At 35.0% G+C, this 20085-nt stretch overlaps 3 pseudogenes across 5 annotated transcripts; 1 reads left to right on the top strand and 2 right to left on the bottom strand.

Moving 5' to 3' along the window:
• Nucleotides 1-248: 248 nt before the first annotated feature.
• Nucleotides 249-11293, top strand: LOC107621431 (putative methyltransferase At1g29790 pseudogene; annotated as a pseudogene).
• LOC148581912 (uncharacterized) lies at nucleotides 7581-8309 on the bottom strand (annotated as a pseudogene).
• A 1177-nt stretch (nucleotides 11294-12470) lies between the features above and the next one.
• Nucleotides 12471-17490, bottom strand: LOC107624321 (putative disease resistance RPP13-like protein 1 pseudogene; annotated as a pseudogene). Of its 5 annotated transcripts, none has more exons than XR_002355825.2 (4): nucleotides 17370-17490; nucleotides 13277-17037; nucleotides 13105-13196; nucleotides 12471-12866 (listed from the first exon to the last, which is right to left on the bottom strand). The product of XR_002355825.2 is annotated as a putative disease resistance RPP13-like protein 1 pseudogene, transcript variant X3 (transcript). The 5 variants fall into 5 exon arrangements; XR_015880947.1 differs by having other exon boundaries at nucleotides 12495-12793; XR_002355824.2 differs by having other exon boundaries at nucleotides 12494-12866; nucleotides 13105-17037.
• Nucleotides 17491-20085: the final 2595 nt, after the last annotated feature.

Below are 20085 nucleotides of genomic sequence, written 5' to 3' on the forward strand. Positions count from 1 at the left end.
AAAAAATTAATAAAGACATCAACGAGGAGCAAAAGCAAATTGTTGAAAACTTCAAAAGTTTTTATTTTGTCATTTTTGACAAAGTCTTTGCTGAAAATGAGTGTGGATGGAGGTGAAAATTAATTAAAATTCACGAGAATATTCATTCTATTAATCTAGAATTGCTTTTTTTTTTTGCCAACAACAATAAGCAAAGTTTTGCTGGTTTATATGCCAGCAACAATTCTTCATGTTGACACCATGCGAGAATGGAATTGGATTACTCATGCACTCAACTTTCTCGTCAAAAGAATCAAAAGTTAAAAGAATTAGAACAGATATGTAATTGATGGGTGTCTTTTTACACTAATGATTATATAGTTTTATAAATCCAAATTTATTGATACATCAACGGATATAACACTTAGACCACCATGGATGGTGCATCGAACAAGGAAGAGACTAATTAAGAGGATTGAACGCGAGACAAAGAATGAAATGATAAAATATTTGTAAAAGAAATAATTTCTTTAAAGTTTTAGTGTCATTTCTTTAAACGAATTGAATATGCTAATTAAATAACTTTCTGTTTTAGGACATGATAAAAAGATTAGAGCTAGGACAAAAAAAAACAAGAAAAAAAAAAGAAAAAACTGTTATATTGAATTCATCTTCAGAAAGAGAGATTATTTTTAACTATGAGTAAGATTGAAAAACTCTCTATTTAAAAATATATTTTTTTAACAAATTTTTTTTTTGTGTATTGTTAGAAGAGAAGAAATACAGGAGAAACTAAAGAAAAGAAAACAATAAAAAAGAAGAATGAAGAAAAAACATAATAAGTCTGTAGAAGAGTAAGTGTTATTTTTTGGTGTCATTAAAAATTTAGAGAAAAGGATAAATTAGTCCCTGACTTTTTATCACACGGACATTTTAGTCCCTGACCATTGGAAAATACTTTTAAGTCCCTGACGTCTTTAAAAGTTGGACGGATCAGTCCCTCCGTCCATAAGTCACCGTCAGACCCAACGGAAAAGGCTGACGTGGCTTCCCCTCTGCTTACCTGGCATCACGGCTTCCCACGTGACACGTCAGTGGGATGGAGCTTTTGAAAAATGGACATAAGTCCCTATCGCTCAAAACGACGTCATTTTGAGGCATCATCAAACCCTCATCCCCTCTCCCTCAAGACCCTTTCCCTTCTTCACTCCCCGATTCCTCTGTAATTTGGGACCATTACCCTTGCAAATCCTTCAATTGCTTCCACCTCCAAAACCCTAAACTAGGCTTCAACTCTTCCTCCGATTCGTCCAAGTTCACAACCTACAAGACCGACCTCCATCTCCTGATCTCGCAGCTCTTCCAGATTGCCAAGTCCACAAAGTCAGTCATCCGACTGGGCCTCGACGTCGGTGGCGGCACCGGGTCATTCACCGCCACGATGAAGCTCCGCAACATGACAGTTGTGACAACGACTATGAGCGTGGGTGCGCCATACAGCGAGGCGGAGGCGCTGAGGGGGCTTATGCCACTTCACATGCCACTGCAGCAGCAGCTGTCGGTGTTCGATGGAGTGGTGGACCTTGTGCGGTGTGGGTGTGTAACACCCTACCACCCAAAACTTTATGCTTAAGTCGTAAAATAGAGGTGGCGAGGTATTACGACTTCTAACAATTAAAATACATACTTATAATAGTAGAAAGAATATAATAGACTAGGAGCCTTGAAAAATGGGTAAAACAAAATCGCAAAATGAAAAGTGCCACGCTCCAGAAACGGAACAACTTGCGTGTGAGGCAAACTATAACTATAAAACGTAAGACAATAAAAGTAGGAATCGAAAGCCATAGGTACAAAATAACAAGCTCCTAACTCAGTCTGCGAAGTCAAGGCTGGCCGGAGAATACACACACACACACACACACACACACACACACACACACACACATATACATATCCAAAACCCAAGATGTACATAAACAAAATTCTGCCTCTTCATAAACCTCTAAGAGGATCAAAAAGAATAAGTTATGTGGAGAGAAAGCTAAGTACGTGTATATACATCACTGCACAACAAATAACACAGTAACCACTTCGCTTCAGGTGTCCAGACGCCTAATAAGATACCTTTCGACCTGCATCTGAAAAACAACAACATAGTATGGAATGAGAACCGGAGGTTCTCAGTATGGTAAAGGTGCCCACATAGTTAATATAAAAGGTCTCGGGAAAGTCAGAGGCATTCCTAGAACTCCGACACTCAAAATCATTCTTAAATAAAATAAACTAAACCAAAAGTTAGGTAAGTTATCTAAGGTATTCTAGTTCTGAATCTAACTTTAACTTAATACTTCACTTTCTGTCGCCTCCAATCCTCCGAATCACTGGTGGAACAACCTTCTCCCCTCACACCTTCGTCAAGAGGGATTTCTCAGAAAACATACACATACAGTTCAAGCAAAGGAAACACAGATAGAAAAGTATTTACAGCAAGTAGAACAAGTAGCGGATAAGCAGAATTAAACAGTTAAGCAAACTAAAACAATGTATGTAACACCCTACCAAACAGAGCCTTATGCTTAAGTCGTAAAGCAGAGGTGGCAAGGTATTACGACCTCTAAAAGAAAAGGATATGTACATAGATATAGTTGGATGAAATCATATCTAGGAGCCTTGAAGGATAAGCTAATCAAAAACGATAAACAGGAAATCGTATCACACTCGCATGGATATTTGTAAAACGTACAAGAAAAATCAAAAGGAAGCTGAAAACATATATATATATCAGAGTTCCAAAACTTAGATAGCAAGCTCTAGACTCGACTTGCGAAGCTAAGGCCGGCCAGAGTATATGATTATATATATACAACCCAAAATAAAAGTCAAACCACAAAGTAAACCCCTGTATCTCCAAGTCGACCTCTAGGAGGGACAAAACACAAAATGTACATGTGGAGATTCTATAAACATGTATACATAGCCCAAAATCAAAATATGACAGTCAAAAAAGGTAGTTCTTCGCTTGTAAGGAGGATACCCAGACGCTCAATGAGGTGTCTCTCGACCTGCATCTGAAAAACAACAACATAGTATGGGATGAGAACCGGAGGTTCTCAATATGGTAAAGGTGCCTGCATAGTTAATGTAAAAGGTCTCGGGAAAGCCAGAGGCATTCCTAGAACTCCGACACTCAAAATCATTCTGAAAGAAAATAAACTAAACCAAAAGTTAGGTAAGTTATCTAAGGTATCCTAGTTCCGAAGCTAACTTTAACTTAATACTTCACTTTCTGTCGCCTCCAATCCTCCGAATCACTGGTGGAACAACCCTCTCCCCTCACACCTTCCTCAAGAGGGATTTCTCAGAAAACATACACATACAGTTCAAGCAAGAAAAACACAGATAGAGAAGCATTTACAGCAAGTAGAACAAGTAGCGGATAAGCAGAATTAAACAGTTAAGCAAACCAAAACAATGCACACTCAAGCAAACAAACAAATGCATATGATGTATGCCTGTCCTATGGCTGATGAGTCTCATCTGTCGGTTATACAGCCAACCCGACATGTCCTGGTAGTTAACCATTGGACAGTCCCTCTATGCACGTATCCCCAAGCTCAATAATATTCCATGGAGTCAAACTCCAAGCTCAATAATATAGTATTCCATGGAGTTAAACTCCAAGCTCAACAATATAGTATTCCATGGAGTCGAACTCCAAGCTCAAATATAATATTTAATATTCATATATATGCATGCCCATGGGAGAATCCGGGGAGTTAAAGTGCCCGGTCACATCTTGCGACAGAGGATCAACAAATAGTCTCAAATACACAAGCCACATAATAATCTCTTTCTTTTTTAAAATACCATCTCAAATCAAAACTCCAATTCTCATAGAAGTTTTGGCAGTAACTCCTCTAAAACTCGAATTTCTGCCACCCTTCAAGGGTCCCAACTATCAAATCAAACACCTCTCAGTCCTTCAAATCATTTCCGATAACAAATTATTTCAAGATCAAACAAATACCAATATTAAATCTTTTCCAAACCGACCAACTTCAACAGTAAATTATTATCAACAGCTAAACCACACATTTTATCCAATATGCACAATCCATCAATTATACATTCAATTCATTCATATTTTAAGGTCTTCTAGCCTAAATTTTTCACGTGACATTAAACATTAACTACGAGAAACCAAAACCATACCTTTGTACGAAATCAAAATATTCAAAGCTCAGGAGAAGCTTTTTGAGTGAGCTATCGAAAAAGAAAATGTCCAGAATCGTCTGTGCCTCCTAAAATTCCCGTTGGCTAAACCCAAAGGAAAGAGGAGGCATGTCATTGTCAACTTCTACTATTCAAAAATAGTACCAACGTGTAAAGGAGGATGTTACGAATACTCTTACCGAATTAGATTTTTTATTAGAGTTACGGATTTCAAGAAATCGAAACCGGAGGTTCAGAAGGATTTACATTCTCTCTCGGTCTTCTCTCTCCATTTTCTTTCTTTTCTTTTCCTCTCGCATATATATATATATATATATATGATTAATATGCCGCCTTAGCTTTCTTTATATTATATATACACTTTATGAAAGGAAATTATAGTAATAGATTATACTTATACTAGAAGAAAGCTAAGAATGAATTATAATAGCATAATATTATATTACAAAACTTAATATTATATATAGATGTATACATAACGATAATGATAATATATATATATATATATATATATATATATATATATATATATATATATATATATATATATATATATATATATAACCTAATGCATAATGATAATAATAGTATATATGTAACCTAATGCAAAGTATAAGTCACCTCTTATTTTCTATGCTTTATAGTTAATAATAGTAATAATAATATTAGGAATAGTAACGATGGTCACGTAATAATAATAATAAACGTAATAATAATAGTAATACAATTAATATAATATATATAAATTTATAATGCAATTTAATACTTACGGTAATTATATACAATATTTATAATAATAATAATAATAATAATAATAATAATAATAATAATATGGATTTGATTAAATTTAAATTATTATAAAATGAGTTCAATTACTGATAATAAAAATAATTTTTTAAAAATAAGGAACTCTAATTTTATAAAATAAATTATAACTTATTTATATTTATATTTTTAAAATTGAGGGTTGCTACAATGCACACTCAAGCAAACAAACAAATGTATATGATGTATGCCTATCCTATGGCTGATGAGTCTCATCTGTCGGTTATACAGCCAACCCGACATGTCCTGGTAGTTAACCATTGGACAGTCCCTCTATGTGCGCGCATCCCCAAGCTCAATAATATTCTATGGAGTCAAACTCCAAGCTCAAATATAATATTCCATGGAGTCACACTCCAAGCTCAATAATATAGTATTCCATAGAGTTAAACTCCAAGCTCAATAATATAGTATTCCATGGAGTCGAACTCCAAGCTCAAATATAATATTCAATATTCATATATATATGCATGCCCATGGAAAAATCCGGGGAGTTAAAGTGCCTGGTCACATCTTGCGACAGAGGGTCAACAAATAGTCTCAAATACACAAGTCACATAATAATCTCTTTCCTTTTTAAAATAACACCTCAAATCAAAACTCCAATTCTTATAGAAGTTTTGGCAGTATCTCCTCTAAAGCTCGAATTTCTGCCACCCTTCAAGGGTCCCAACTATCAAATCAAACACCTCTCAGTCCTTCAAATCATTTCCAGTAACAAATTATTTCAAAATCAAACAAATACCAATATTAAATCTTTTCCAAACCAACCAACTTCAACAGCAAATTATTAACAACAGCTAAACCATACATTTTATCCCATATGCACAATCCATCAATTATACATTCAATTCATTCCTATCTTAAGGTCTTCTAACCTAAGTTTTCACGTGACATTAAACATTAACTACGAGAAACCAAAATCATACCTTCGTACGGAATCAAAATATTCGAAGCTCCGGAAAAACTTTTTGACTGAGCTATCGAAGAAGAAAATGTCTAGAATCGTCTATGCCTCCTAAAACTCCAGTTGGTCAAACTCAAGGGGTAGAGGAGCTACGTCACCGTCAACTTCTACCGGTCAAAAGTGGTGCCAATGTATAAAAGAGGAGGATACGAATACTTTTACTGGATTAGATTTTTGATTGGAGTTACGGATTGCAAGAAATCGAAGTCGAAAGTTTGATGGGTTTACAGTCTTTCGCGATTACGTTCTTCTCTCTCCCATTTTCTTTTTCCTTTTCTCTCGCATATGCTAATCATATATATATATATAGGCGGACTTGATGTCATCTAAGTCAACTGGGGAAATCGGCTTCGATCCTCTTTGCATTGATTCTCTAGTCGGAGAGTCATTTAATGATTATCCTCTTGATTTGTCTTTGTTACACCGGGCTTCCAAGTAAGTAATAGTATGAACCGCTTGCTCTGCTCGCAGCTTACACAGGGCTGTGGGAGGACTTGAGCGATGAGATCCTGCGAGACCTCATCTGAATAGGTCTCGCTCCGTCCGTGCCTTTTGATTTGACTTGGGATGGGACTGAAAAACCCATGATCTCAGGTTCGAACTCATTATCATATATATATATATATATATATATATATATATATAATTAGCCAACTGCTTTGGCTTCCTTTATTATATAAATACACTTTATATATATATAACCTAATGCATAATGATATTACTAATATATATGTAACTTAATGTAAAATCAAAATTGCCTTTGATTTCCATGCTTCTTAATTAGTAATAGTAATAATAATACTAGAGATAGTAATTGATGATCATGTAATAATAATAATAAACGTAATAATAGTAATAATAATAGTAATGCAATGAATATAATATATATAAACTTATAATGCAATTTAATACTAACGGCAATTATATACAATGTTTATAATAATAATAATAATAATAATAATAATAATAATAATAATAATAATAATATATTATTATTATTATTATTATTATTATTATTATTATTATTATTATTATTATGGATTTGATTAAATTTAAATTATTATAAAATTAGTTCAATTACTGATAATAAAAATAATTTTTTAAAAATAAGGAATTCTAATTTTATAAAATAAATTATAACTTATTTATATTTATATTTTTAAAGCTGAGGATCGCTATATTCTACCCACCTTATAAAAATTTTCGCCCTCGAAAATTGATATAAAATAGAAAAGATTCATACTAACGTAATTTCCCTTCTTAAACATATCAAAGAAAAACAGAAAGATTTGACACGCTTAGTTTGCAAATCCAGGATATGGCTTAAAAGTCTACGCAAAGCGGAAGATACAAGATAGACTCGATGCAGAAAGGTTATAAGGCAGGCTGGTATTAGAACGACGGGTTTACTGTCCCTAATACTCGCTTCATCTAGCTCCTAAGTTCTGCCGATTATAATGGTGTCACCTTTCGTAATACAATCGAAACTGGTTCAGCCTCTGACACTAAATCTATCACAACTTAATTTTTCTCTTGACACCTAGCTGGTTATCAAAGAGATATTTCTATCGGCCTAAATTCCTAGTCCGTATCTGTGCGGCTCCTCTGGAGTAGTCTCACCAAAGCCTTCCTGTAGCAGTATCCACTTCATGGAGCAATCCTCTGCGAGCTGGCTCTTCTTAATCAACTCAGTGAAATTTGTTAGCTTTTGTGGATACACGTAATTAAAGATATCCCTCCTTAGTCCTTTCTCATATTGAGCACACTTTCATTCCTCATAATCGGCTGGATTTTCTTGACAAGTTTTTGAGAAACGGCATAGATTATCGAATTTACGGGTATAATCAACAACGGACATATCCTTTTACTTCATCTGCATTAAATCCAATTCCTTTGCAGTGCGAAACGCATGCAAGAAATATTTATCGTAAAACTCTGTCTTGAATCTATTCCAAGGGACATCCGTTAACTCCACCTGCAAGGTATGACACAACTCTTGCCACCAATTCTGAGTATCTCCCTCCAACATATGAGTCACTATCTCCACTGACTGTACTTCAAGAACGTGCTGAGTGTACAAAAATCTCTCCACTTCTCGGAACCACTGATCAGCCTCCAGGGCATTGGCGTTCCCGTTAAACCGAGGTGGACCACTCTTGAGGAAGTCAATAAGGGTCATAGACCTATAGTATCGACTTATGTTACTTGTAGTAGCAATAGGGTTTCCACCTCGACGTCCTTGCATTGGTTCAACCACGGGATTTCCTCTCTGAATACCTCGTTCGGATTCACGAGACGACATTTGGTCCCTGTTCACACCAAACAAATGATATTAAGTTGATGAGTCTTAATATCGCAAGTTTAATGCTTCAAGTTTCAGATGCATGCTTATGAACATTTATGCCACATATATCAATCAGATATCCTAATAGCACATACACACACCCAGAGTATGCCCAGAAGCATAATCAGTCCATCCCTCAGGTTCTACAGGAATGAACTGTTCTGATACCATAATGTAACACCCTACCACCCAAAACTTTACACTTAAGTCGTAAAATAGAGGTGGCGAGGTATTACGACTTCTAAAAATTAAAATACATACTTATAATAGTAGAAAGAATATAATAGACTAGGAGCCTTGAAAAATGGGTAAAACAAAATCGCAAAATGAAAAGCGCCACGCTCCGGAAACGAAACAACTTGCGTGTGAGGCAAACTATAACTATAAAATGTAAGACAATAAAAGTAGGAATCGAAAGCCATAGGTACAAAATAACAAGCTCCTAACTCAGTCTGCGAAGTCAAGGCTGGCCGGAGAATATTTACATATATATATATATATACATATCCAAAACCCAAGATGTACATAAACAAAATTCTACCTCTCCATAAACCTCTAAGAGGATAAAAAAGAATAAGTTATGTGGAGAGAAAGCTAAGTACGTGTATATACATCACTGCACAACAAAATAACACAGTAACCACTTCGCTTCAGGTGTCCAGACGCCTAATGAGGTACCTTTTGACCTGCATCTGAAAAACAACAACATAGTATGGAATGAGAACCGGAGGTTCTCAGTATGGTAAAGGTGTCCGCATAGTTAATATAAAAGGTCTCGGGAAAGCCAGAGGCATTCCTAGAACTCTGACACTCAAAATCATTCTTAAATAAAATAAACTAAACTAAAAGTTAGGTAAGTTATCTAAGGTATTCTAGTTCTAAATCTAACTTAATACTTCACTTTCTGTCGCCTCCAAACCTCCGAATCACTGGTGGAACAACCCTCTCCCCTCACACCTTCGTCAAGAGGAATTTCTCAGAAAACATACACATACAGTTCAAGCAAGGAAAACACAGATAGAAAAGCATTTACAGCAAGTAGAACAAGTAGCGGATAAGCAGAATTAAACTTAAGCAAACCAAAACAATGCACATTCAAGCAAACAAACAAATGCATATGATGTATGTCTGTCCTATGGCTGATGAGTCTCATCTGTCGGTAATACAGCCAACCCGACATGTCCTGGTAGTTAACCACTGGACAGTCCCTCTATGTGCGCATCCCCAAGCTCAATAGTATTCCATGGAGTCAAACTCCAAGCTCAAATATAATATTCCATGGAGTCACACTCCAAGCTCAATAATATAGTATTCCATGGAGTCGAACTCCAAACTCAAATATAATATTCAATATTCATATATATATATATATATATATACATGCCCATGGAGAAATCCGGGGAGTTAAAGTGCCCGGTCACATCTTGCGACAGAGGGTCAACAAATAGTCTCAAATACACAAGTCACATAATAATCTCTTTCCTTTTTAAAATAACACCTCAAATCAAAACTCCAATTCTTATAGAAGTTTTGGCAGTATCTCCTCTAAAGCTCGAATTTCTGCCACCCTTCAAGGGTCCCAACTATCAAATCAAACACCTCTCAGTCCTTCAAATCATTTCCAGTAACAAATTATTTCAAAATCAAACAAATACCAATATTAAATCTTTTCCAAACCGACCAACTTCAACAGCAAATTATTAACAACAGCTAAACCACACATTTTATCCCATATGCACAATCCATCAATTATACATTCAATTCATTCCTATCTTAAGGTCTTCTAGCCTAAGTTTTCACGTGACATTAAACATTAACTACGAGAAACTAAAACCATACCTTCGTACAGAATCAAAATATTCGAAGCACCGGAGAAACTTTTTGACTGAGCTATCGAAGAAGAAAATGTCTAGAATCGTCTATGCCTCCTAAAACTCCAGTTGGTCAAACTCAAGGGGTAGATGAGCTACGTTATCGTCAACTTCTACTGGTCAAAAATGGTACCAACGTATAAAAGATGAGGATACGAATACTTTTACCGGATTAGATTTTTTATTGGAGTTACGGATTGCAAGAAATTGAAGTCGGAAGTTTGATGGGTTTACGGTCTTTCGCGGTAACGTTCTTCTCTCTCCCGTTTTCTTTTTCCTTTTCTCTCGCATATGCTAATCATATATATATATATATATATATATATATATATATATAACCTAATGCATAATGATATTACTAATATATATGTAACTTAATTTAAAATCAAAACCGCCTTTGATTTCCATGCTTCTTAATTAATAATAGTAATAATAATACTAGAGATAGTAATTGATGATCATGTAATAATAATAATAAACGTAATAATAGTAATAATAATAGTAATGCAAAATATATATATATATATATATATATATATAAACTTATAATGCAATTTAATACTTACGGCAATTATATACAATGTTTATAATAATAATAATAATAATAATAATAATAATAATAATAATAATAATAATAATAATAATAATAATATGGATTTGATTAAATTTAAATTATTATAAAATTCGTTCAATTATTGATAATAAAAATAATTTTCTAAAAATAAGGAACTTTAATTTTATAAAATAAATTATAACTTATTTATATTTATATTTTTAAAACTGAGGGTCGCTACACGGTGTGTCGTGAACTGGTGGATTCCGGTAACGATGATGGAGTTCTTGCTATTTGATGTGGATAGGGTTTTGAGAAGTGGAGGGTACTTGTGGATTGACAGATTATTCAGCAAAGGGGTGGATCTTGAAAAGCTGTATGCGCCATTGATTGGGAAATTAGGTTATAAGAAGGTGAAGTGGTCCACTGGGAATAAGACGGATGCTAGTGGCATGAAGAATGTTGAGATTTTTCTCACTGCATTGTTGCAAAAGCCTACTTCAAGATTATCAACTTGAAGCTTGCTTCTTTACTTCTTCACTTACACAACCTAGTAGGATCTAACTACCTATCTTCCTACTTAGAAAGTTAACATCTTAATTAGTTAAAATTAAATTAGTTGCATGTTTCAAACACGTTCAAAGTCAAAATGTTCATGTTCTCCAATACACTATTGCATAAGATAATTTCTCTAAGGTGAGAGTTGAAATACTGGTTAACCTGATTCATTCAAAAAAAAATATCAACATTTGGTACTTCATAACTAGCACAAACCACACCTGTTTAACGGCATAGCCCCATAATGTAATTAGAATTCGACGTCGTTTTGATCGACAGGGACTTATGTGTCCATTTTTCAAAAGCTCCATCCAATTAACGTGCCACGTGGGAAGCTGTGATGCCAGGTAAGAAGAGGGGGAGACACGTCAGCTTTTTCTGTTGGGTCTGACGGTGCCTTATGGACGGAGGGACTGATCCGTCCAATTTTTAAAGACGTCAGGGACTTAAAAGTATTTTTCAATGGTGAAAGACTAAAATGTCTGCGGAGTAAAAAGTCATGGGCTAATTTGTCCTTTTCTAAAAAATTTATTGTATTTATGCCTGATGTTTTTGTGCCTTTTCAGGATAAAAACCAAAAATAAAAAATATGCTATACTGGATTCATCTTTAGAATTAGAGACTGATTCTGACAATAAATAAGTTTCAAAAATTATTTATTTATTTAAAAATATATTCTATTTTTAGTTAATTTTTTTTATGTATAGTCGGAAGAGAAAAAATCTAGAAGAAATAAAAAAAAACTAGAAAGAAGAATAAAGAAAAAAAAACTGATAAACCTACATAAGAATAAGTATTATTTCTTGGTGTCATTTGTTCATGTTTATTATTTTAATTTGCTTGATGTTTTGTACTTTTTAGGATGCAAGTCTTCCAAAAGAAAGATATTCCATAAAGAAAGATAACAATATAGAAAAAAAAAAAAAAGTTGTTCAGCCTAAAAAATAAAAAAATGGCCAAGACTCAATAAAAGTTCGTTATGATTTTTCAAAAACATAAGATTCAATATATTACATTTTCTTTTTCTTTCTTTGCTAAAATCTCCTAAAAGCTAGTATAATTTCTCTAATTTTATTGAATAGTATTTATTTTGTTCTTAAATACCACCTATCAATTTGTCGAATAAAAATGATCTTGTGTTTCAAGTACAGTCAAGCGTTTAAAAGTTTGTAAATACACCAAGTAATCCAATACAATTTCTCTTATTTCTTTATGTTTTAAACATAAAGTTACTGTGGTTTTAATAAGAACTAGCTGATACACGTGGCTTATATAGCAGCAAACTACAACTAAGTGAACTAACTTAGCCTCTAACTAACTGATCCTACGTGGCAAGTAACAATAACTAACTCTACAACTATCATCTACTTAATTTAGTCACGCCAACCATGCATGCATGAGCTGAATTTGGCTGCATGAGGTTGCACCATATGCTGTGAGCTTCTCTTTATCAAGTAACACTGCCAATTAAGTTAACAAGTTATTAATTTTTTTCCCCTCAAGTAGTGGCAATCAAGCATTTTCTGCTAAAACCTACGCAATGAAGGAAAGTGAATTAAAAAACGAAAAATGAAAGAAAATTATTCCATCAAATACATACAAAGATTCTATTGTTATTTGCTTTGATGCTAATAATAAAGATCAGTCGATTAATTAACTTAATTAAAACAACTCTTACAAGTCATGTATTTTGTCATAAATTTATAACATACTACCACATCAAGTGAAAAAATGTTTGCATATTTCCAAAACAAAAATGGTATGCACACACCAAAATCCGATGGAGAATATTATCCTCTGCATCAAGTTACAGCAAGTTTCCCCCAACTCCACAAGCATGGTTCACAAATAGTTTGCTACAACCTATGAAACAAGTAAAATTCAAGAGTCAATGGTGTTATAAGGATACGACTCTACACATTCATAATATTTCAATGGCTCACCTAGACACTCAAATGATGACCTTCTTATCCATAATAATGCAAGGAATGTGAGCAACTTTAGGCCACTCTTTCCCCCCATTACTCCGACAACTCGCTTCTAACAATGGACAACTCCCTATAGTCAATACCGAAAGAGATGAAGGCAATCCTTCTTGTGGCAATGACTCCAAGCTATCACAAGATGAGATCTTAAGACATTCAAGAGAAGTCAGATTCTGAAGCCATTTCCCATCCAAATGTCTTATACCATCAAGATGATAGATGTGTAGGGAGATAAGAGTAGAGGGTAATAGTGGCACTTCCATCTTCATTATCATGTTAACCAGATAACCACCTTCAATTTCTAACTCTGAAAGGCAAGTAAGATGGTCAAGGCCCCATTTAATGATATCTGCATTTGAGAAAATCCCTCCAAGATTGCCGATTCGAAGTGTTCGCAAACTGATAGGAAGACCTTCATTTGCAAAAAATTGCATACTTGGGAGGTTAAGAACTGTCAATTCTTGAAGGCCAACAAGAGCATTAACCGGTTCTGGTAGTGAATTAAGCTTGTTGCAATATGACACCCAAAAACGTCTGAGCTTAGGAGTCGGCAATCCAAGATGAGGAAATGATTCAAGTTCAGGACATTCTAGAATGTAGAAACCTTGAAGAAATGTGAGACACTGGAGTGCATCTTCTTCTTCTGAAATTGAAAATGATTTCAGATTCTTACATTCTATAAAGTAGAGCCACTTGAGCACAGGGAGAGAGCCTAAGGGAAATGATGTCAGTGAGCAACAACTATTCCATATTGTCAAAGATTCAAGTGCCGTGTAACTACGCAGGGATTCATGATTTGGAAATTCAAAGTTCTCACAATTTTTGAGGAACAGAACTCTTAACGTTTCCGGCAGACCATCTCTAGGGAAGGCGGTCCGAGAAGGAATGCCTTCGATATGTAATTGTTCAAGAGAATTAAGACCAAGCATTAATTCACTGAATAGATTTGATGCATTGATAATGTTTCTGTTATCCAGTTCAACAGAAAATTGTGACTCAAGTAGAGAACAACTGGACAAATGAAGTTTAGTCAAGGAAGGAAGGTTGCTGGGTAAATTTCCTTTGAGTTTCGGACAATCGCTTAGAGACAGATGAGAAAGACGAGGGAAGTGTGTAGCTATACCACCCATGAAGTTCCATTCCTCCCACGCCGGCATCTCTCCAAAACTCAGTGTCTCCAAGGAGGGAAATGGTTGAAATGAAGGAGAACAGCATCCATAAAATTCAGGACCAATAGTCTTCACTGAGATAATATCAAATATGATGAGTTCTTTAAGATTATGAAGCTGTCCAACAGGTGGTAGTAATGAACAATAGTGACAACTTCGGATGCACAAATACACCATGTTTGCAAATGAGGAATTACCTAACCAGTTGGGAAACCAGGTTCCACCATAGAATTTGATGGTTAGTTTCTTCAAGTTTGTTGAAGGCTGCAGGTGCTCCAATACAAGATGTTGGGACTCTTGAGCAGTGCAGCTATCCCATTCTAATGATAGATCTTCAATTTGTTCTTTCTTCTTCATATTGGCTTGTGAAGCATCACAAGGGTCGACAATGTTTTGTAGCTTTGAAATGCAGAGCTTCCCCTGCAAATTGGGAAATTTTTGCAATTCTCCCACCTTCAATCCATTTTGCTGTCTGCTAACAACAAACCCAGATAAAGTTTGGAGATTTTCTAGTCTTGCTATTTGTGCCGGTATCTCCTGCAATTGAGTTCCACTAATGTCGAGGTGGCGAAGATTCACCAACATTCCTATCTCCTCAGGTAATTCAGTGAGAAACTTACAATCAGACAACAGCAAGGTCTGTAGATTGTAGAGCTTGCAAATCACAGAAGGCAACCTTTTAATGTTAGTGCCAGAGAGATCTAGATGCCGCAAATGTTTTAAACCTCCAATGGAGTCTGGTAACTCAGAGATATTCTTGTAGTGTGACAAAGATAATACCCGCAACTGTTTTAACTTGGGCAACAAGTCATATATTACCTTGTTTGATAGGTAATAGTCAAATGACCATCCATTCAATGGTAAGGGAAGGAAGGTGCGCAGGCCTTCTAAACCATAAAAGGAATTAAATTTATTGAAATAGTCATACCAACTTCTGTTGTATGACAAATGTCGAACTTTTTTCGGATTTTCAAGTGCCTTTTGATCCTCATACCTGATACAATAAGCAGATGAAACCATTGCAGCTAAATCATTGATGAGGTCATGCATTTCGAAGCTTTTCCCATCCATGGACCGTCGACGAATTAGTGACCTTGATACTAGTTCATCAAAGTATTCGTCACCAACTTCTTCCAGGATTTTCTTACTTTTTGACACATGTACTAAGCCTTCTGCGATCCATAGCCGAACTACCATCTCTTTTTCTAAGGCTGAGTTCTTTGGAAAAATTGAACAGTAAGCAAAGCAACGTTTCAAAGTAGCCGGAAGGAAATGATAGCTTAGTAGCAGAGCAGGTTGCACATTCAAATTTGGCAGATCCCAAATGTTACTTCTAAGTACCTTATTCCAATCATTTTTCGACAATTTGGTGCGAAGAAGACCCCCCAATGCAACTGCAGCTAAAGGCAAACCATCACATTTTTTCACAATTTCTCTTCCAATTCCTTCTAGGTTGGACCGTTCACTGGAATTATTTGCTCCAAATGCGTGTTCAGCAAGTAAAGACCAGCAATCTTCACTATCAAGAGATGTCAAATGGAAGATAGGAAAGGTTTGCATAGCTTTTGCAACGTTTTCATCTCGTGTTGTGACAATGATTGTACTTCCCATTTCTCCAGCATTAAAAATATCCTTTAGATTGGCCCAATCAACATAGCTTGTGCCGCGAATGTCATCCAACACTAGCAAAAATCTTTTCCGCCACAACCTTTGCTGCAATTCCACTTGCAGAGTATTCAAGTTATCAGTATTTGTTGTTTTTGAGGTAACCGATTCAAGCACAGTCTTAGTGACCCTGAAAACATCAAAATCCTTTGAAACACATGCCCATGCTTTTAAATCAAACTTGTCTTTAACTTCATCATCATTGTATAGGAGTTTAGCAATGGTTGTTTTTCCAATCCCTCCCATGCCGACAATTGAAATCACTCCTATTTTATTGCCACTAGCACCAACATCTTCTGACAGCAAATACTCTCTAAGTTTCTTTCTCTCATCATCTCTTCCATAAATGACAGATTCGTCGACCACAGAACTTGTGGGCATCCCTTGCCAAACACTGTTGGAAACACCTTCTTTCAGTTGAAGGATGTGTATTTGCTGTGCAAAGTGCTCTAGTCTTTCAAATAATGTCTGCATTTTAGAATTGATCACACCATATGATCGTCCGAAACGAGAGGAAAAGACATTTCGCACCTTGGCACTGCACGATGGACTTTGATACCTGGCTTTCACTTTGCATCCAAGAGCCTCAGTGTTGATTTCATCCAACAAATCTTCAGCATCAAAGACAGCTTGTGTGAGCTCATTCAGCCATTCCTTGACAGCAGGATTTGTGATCTGCTTCTCCTCAGCATCATTTAGAACAGCTTGAACACTCAGCAATGTCATCTTCATCTTTCCAACAAGTGAAACATTAAGCTTCCTTCTCCTAAAGAAGTCCAAGAACTCATTGGAAATGATCTTATCCAACACCACCTGAACAGAAGCAGAGAGTAATGACCCTCCCACAATAGCAGCAGCCATATTTTCTTTGGTTTAAATAAGAGCCTACAGTTACCAGTAAATAACAATATTAGTTTACAAGAGAAGTAGTATGTAAGTAAGAATTAATAGTCAAAATGGTCTCAGAAAGAAGCACACACAAATTTCTCACAAACAAGTTTCTTAGTATTTGATGGATTTACAACTATACTTTAATCCATTAATGATGATTATTCTTAAGTAATTAGTAACAAGTTAGAACAAATGAATAGGATAAAATAGAGAGCCATGAGGACCAAAATGTGGTTTATTGATTCTCAGATATTATTACAGCTCCTTCTGATTTTGGACCTCACTAATTAAAGAAGAGAGAAAGAGAGATAGAGCTGAATTCTTACCTTAGAAGTAGAATTTAGTCAGAAACCAAATGATTAGAAGCAATTAGCAGCAGAGCTTTTCTCAACTAAGATATTTCATTTCCTTCATATGCAGATCCAGCTGCTTCTTGTTTGATCAGAAGTAACTCAAAACTCAAAGTCAAAGTCAACGTCAACCTTAACAAAAAAAATCAATAAACTAATCTGTATTATTATTATTATTATTATTATTATTATTATTATTATTATTATTATCTTTTGGTACATAATTCTGATTATTGAAAATACAAAAAGATATTTATTTCAACAAATTAAAAGTATATGTACTTTGTATTTTTAAGAGAAAATGACACTTCCTTTTTTATGAAATGTCTAAAAAACATCACTTTTCCACAATTTACAAAACATACACATTTCTCTCTTGCAAAATAAAAATAAGGTGCACTTTTTGCATCTTACAAAACTATCCTTAAATAGAAATTATATATATGCAGATTAAAAATAATTCTTTTGTTGATTTAAATTATAAATGTAAAATATTTATGTTATTAATGTAAATAATTCCAATTTAGTTGTAATATTTTATCATTAATAATGAAATATATATAATGTTAAATTAATTTTTTTGTAGCAATTAAAATTTTTTATAATGTACTAACGAGCTATAACTCAAATAGCATAGTCTCCTCATCCTTGCCTAGAGGTCTCGGGTTTAAAAAACAAAAGGTTTATTTAATGAATGTTATAAGAAAACTAATAGTTAAAAAATAAAATAAAAATTCTTCTAGCATATTTAATGTATAAGATACTTAAAACATTTTCAATTAATTTACATTTTCTATTCAAATTTTTTACTTATAATATTTTATTAACAAAGTTTTTTGTTTTTTAATAAAGGATAAATATTTCATTATATCTGGACTAAGAGGTCTCTTTCTAAAATAAATTAAGCTACATGTTCTTAACTATAGAAAATGTTGAACTCATGGTTCTCTTTGGTAGTGCAGTGCAGGAAAAAATTTCAAACAATGTCACTTTTAAGGATTGAAAGAACTTATCAATCCAACATTTCTTATGGTTATGGATTTCTAAATTTATTTTGGATAAAAAATCTTTCCCCACATTCTAGAATGCAGTACATGGGTTGGTAAATTATCATGAAAAATGGGCAATCGAGTTATAAAATCTAGGGCAAAAACCACAATTAAGCTAAGGGAGGAAACAAATTACATGAATCAGCCAAACTGAAAATAGCTTCACGAATTAGCCAAAGCACATTACTATGTAATTCGAACTAGCTGGATTTGAACTACATTAACATATAATTCGAATCAACATAACTCAAATTATAAAGGAACACGTCATTAACCTAATTCGAATCTACATGGTTCGAACTACCAATGAGCATAATTTGCCTCAAATAGTAATTCGAATGGGACTAGTTCGAATTATATAGGTTTCGGCTATATAAGGAGTTCGAATCAGCCTCATTCGAATCACTTTTCCATTCTCATATCCCACCGAATCCCAGAGAAAACGACCAAGATTCGATCCGACAAAGACTCGAACAGAATACTCAGCCGATGGGGGACGATCCAGAAAGGCTATATCGGTTGGACGGAGTTGCTCATATAGTCGAGGTCATCAACGACGAGGTTAGTAGATAGAAAACTTTGTGCTAGCGGTTTATCTGAGTTAGTGGTTTTGCATGCGATTTTAGTGGCGGTTTATGTTAGCGGTTTATCCTAGTGGTATTGCAAGTGGTTTATTTTAGAGGTTTTGCATGCGGTTTAGTTGGTGGTTTATGTTAGTAGTTTTTATTAGTGGTTTTTGTTAGTGGTTTTGTATACAATTTTGTTGATGGTTTATGTTGGCGGTTTATTTTGGTGGTATTGGAAGTGGTTTATTATGTGATTTTGTGTGCGGTTTATGATAGTGGTTTTGTATGTGGTTTTTGTAAGTGGATTTGTATGCGGTTTATGTTAGCGATTTAAGCATGTGGTTTGTTGGCGGTTTGAGTTAGGAGTTTTTAGTAGTAGTTTTTGTTAGTACTTTTGTATGCAGTTTTGTTGATGATTTATTTTGGCGGTTTATTTTGGTGGTATTAGAAGTGGTTTACTATGTGATTTTGTAAGCGGTTTATGATAGTGGTTTTGCATGTGTTTTTCATAAGTGGATTTGTATGTGGTTTATGTTAGCGATTTAAGCATGTGATTTTGCTACTGGTTTGTTATATTGGTTTTGCATGTAGATTCTGTTAGTGGTTTCCATAAGTGGTTTCTGGTGTTAGTTATTTTTTTCACTGGTTTTCTAAGTGGTTCTAATAATGCTGTCCATGTAATGCGCAGCCACAGCGATGCATCAGGAGCATGCGGCGGCAGCAGGGCATGCGACTCGATGAGCGGTATGTTCCGTACTTGCAGATGGCCGGATTATACCATCTTGCGAGGCTGAACGATAGATGGTTCCGGTTAGATGAGCCTCTTGTCAGTGCCTTCGTTGAGCGGTGGCGTTCGGAGACGCATACCTTCCATATGTCGTTCGGAGAGTGCACGATCACACTTCAAGACGTGGCGTACTAGTTGGGGTTGCCAGTGGACGGGTGTTATGTCAGCGGTTGCCTTACAGATTTTCAGATATACATCCAGGGTGGCCGTCCAGCTTGGGTGTGGTTCCAGGAGTTGCTTGGAGTGATTCCTCCTCTGAGCTAGGTTCAGAAGTTCACAGTAAACCGCAC

The sequence above is a fragment of the Arachis ipaensis genome, chromosome B10 (assembly GCF_059453495.1).
Source record: "Arachis ipaensis isolate K30076 ecotype BB chromosome B10, ASM5945349v1, whole genome shotgun sequence".
Lineage (NCBI taxonomy): Eukaryota > Viridiplantae > Streptophyta > Magnoliopsida > Fabales > Fabaceae > Arachis > Arachis ipaensis.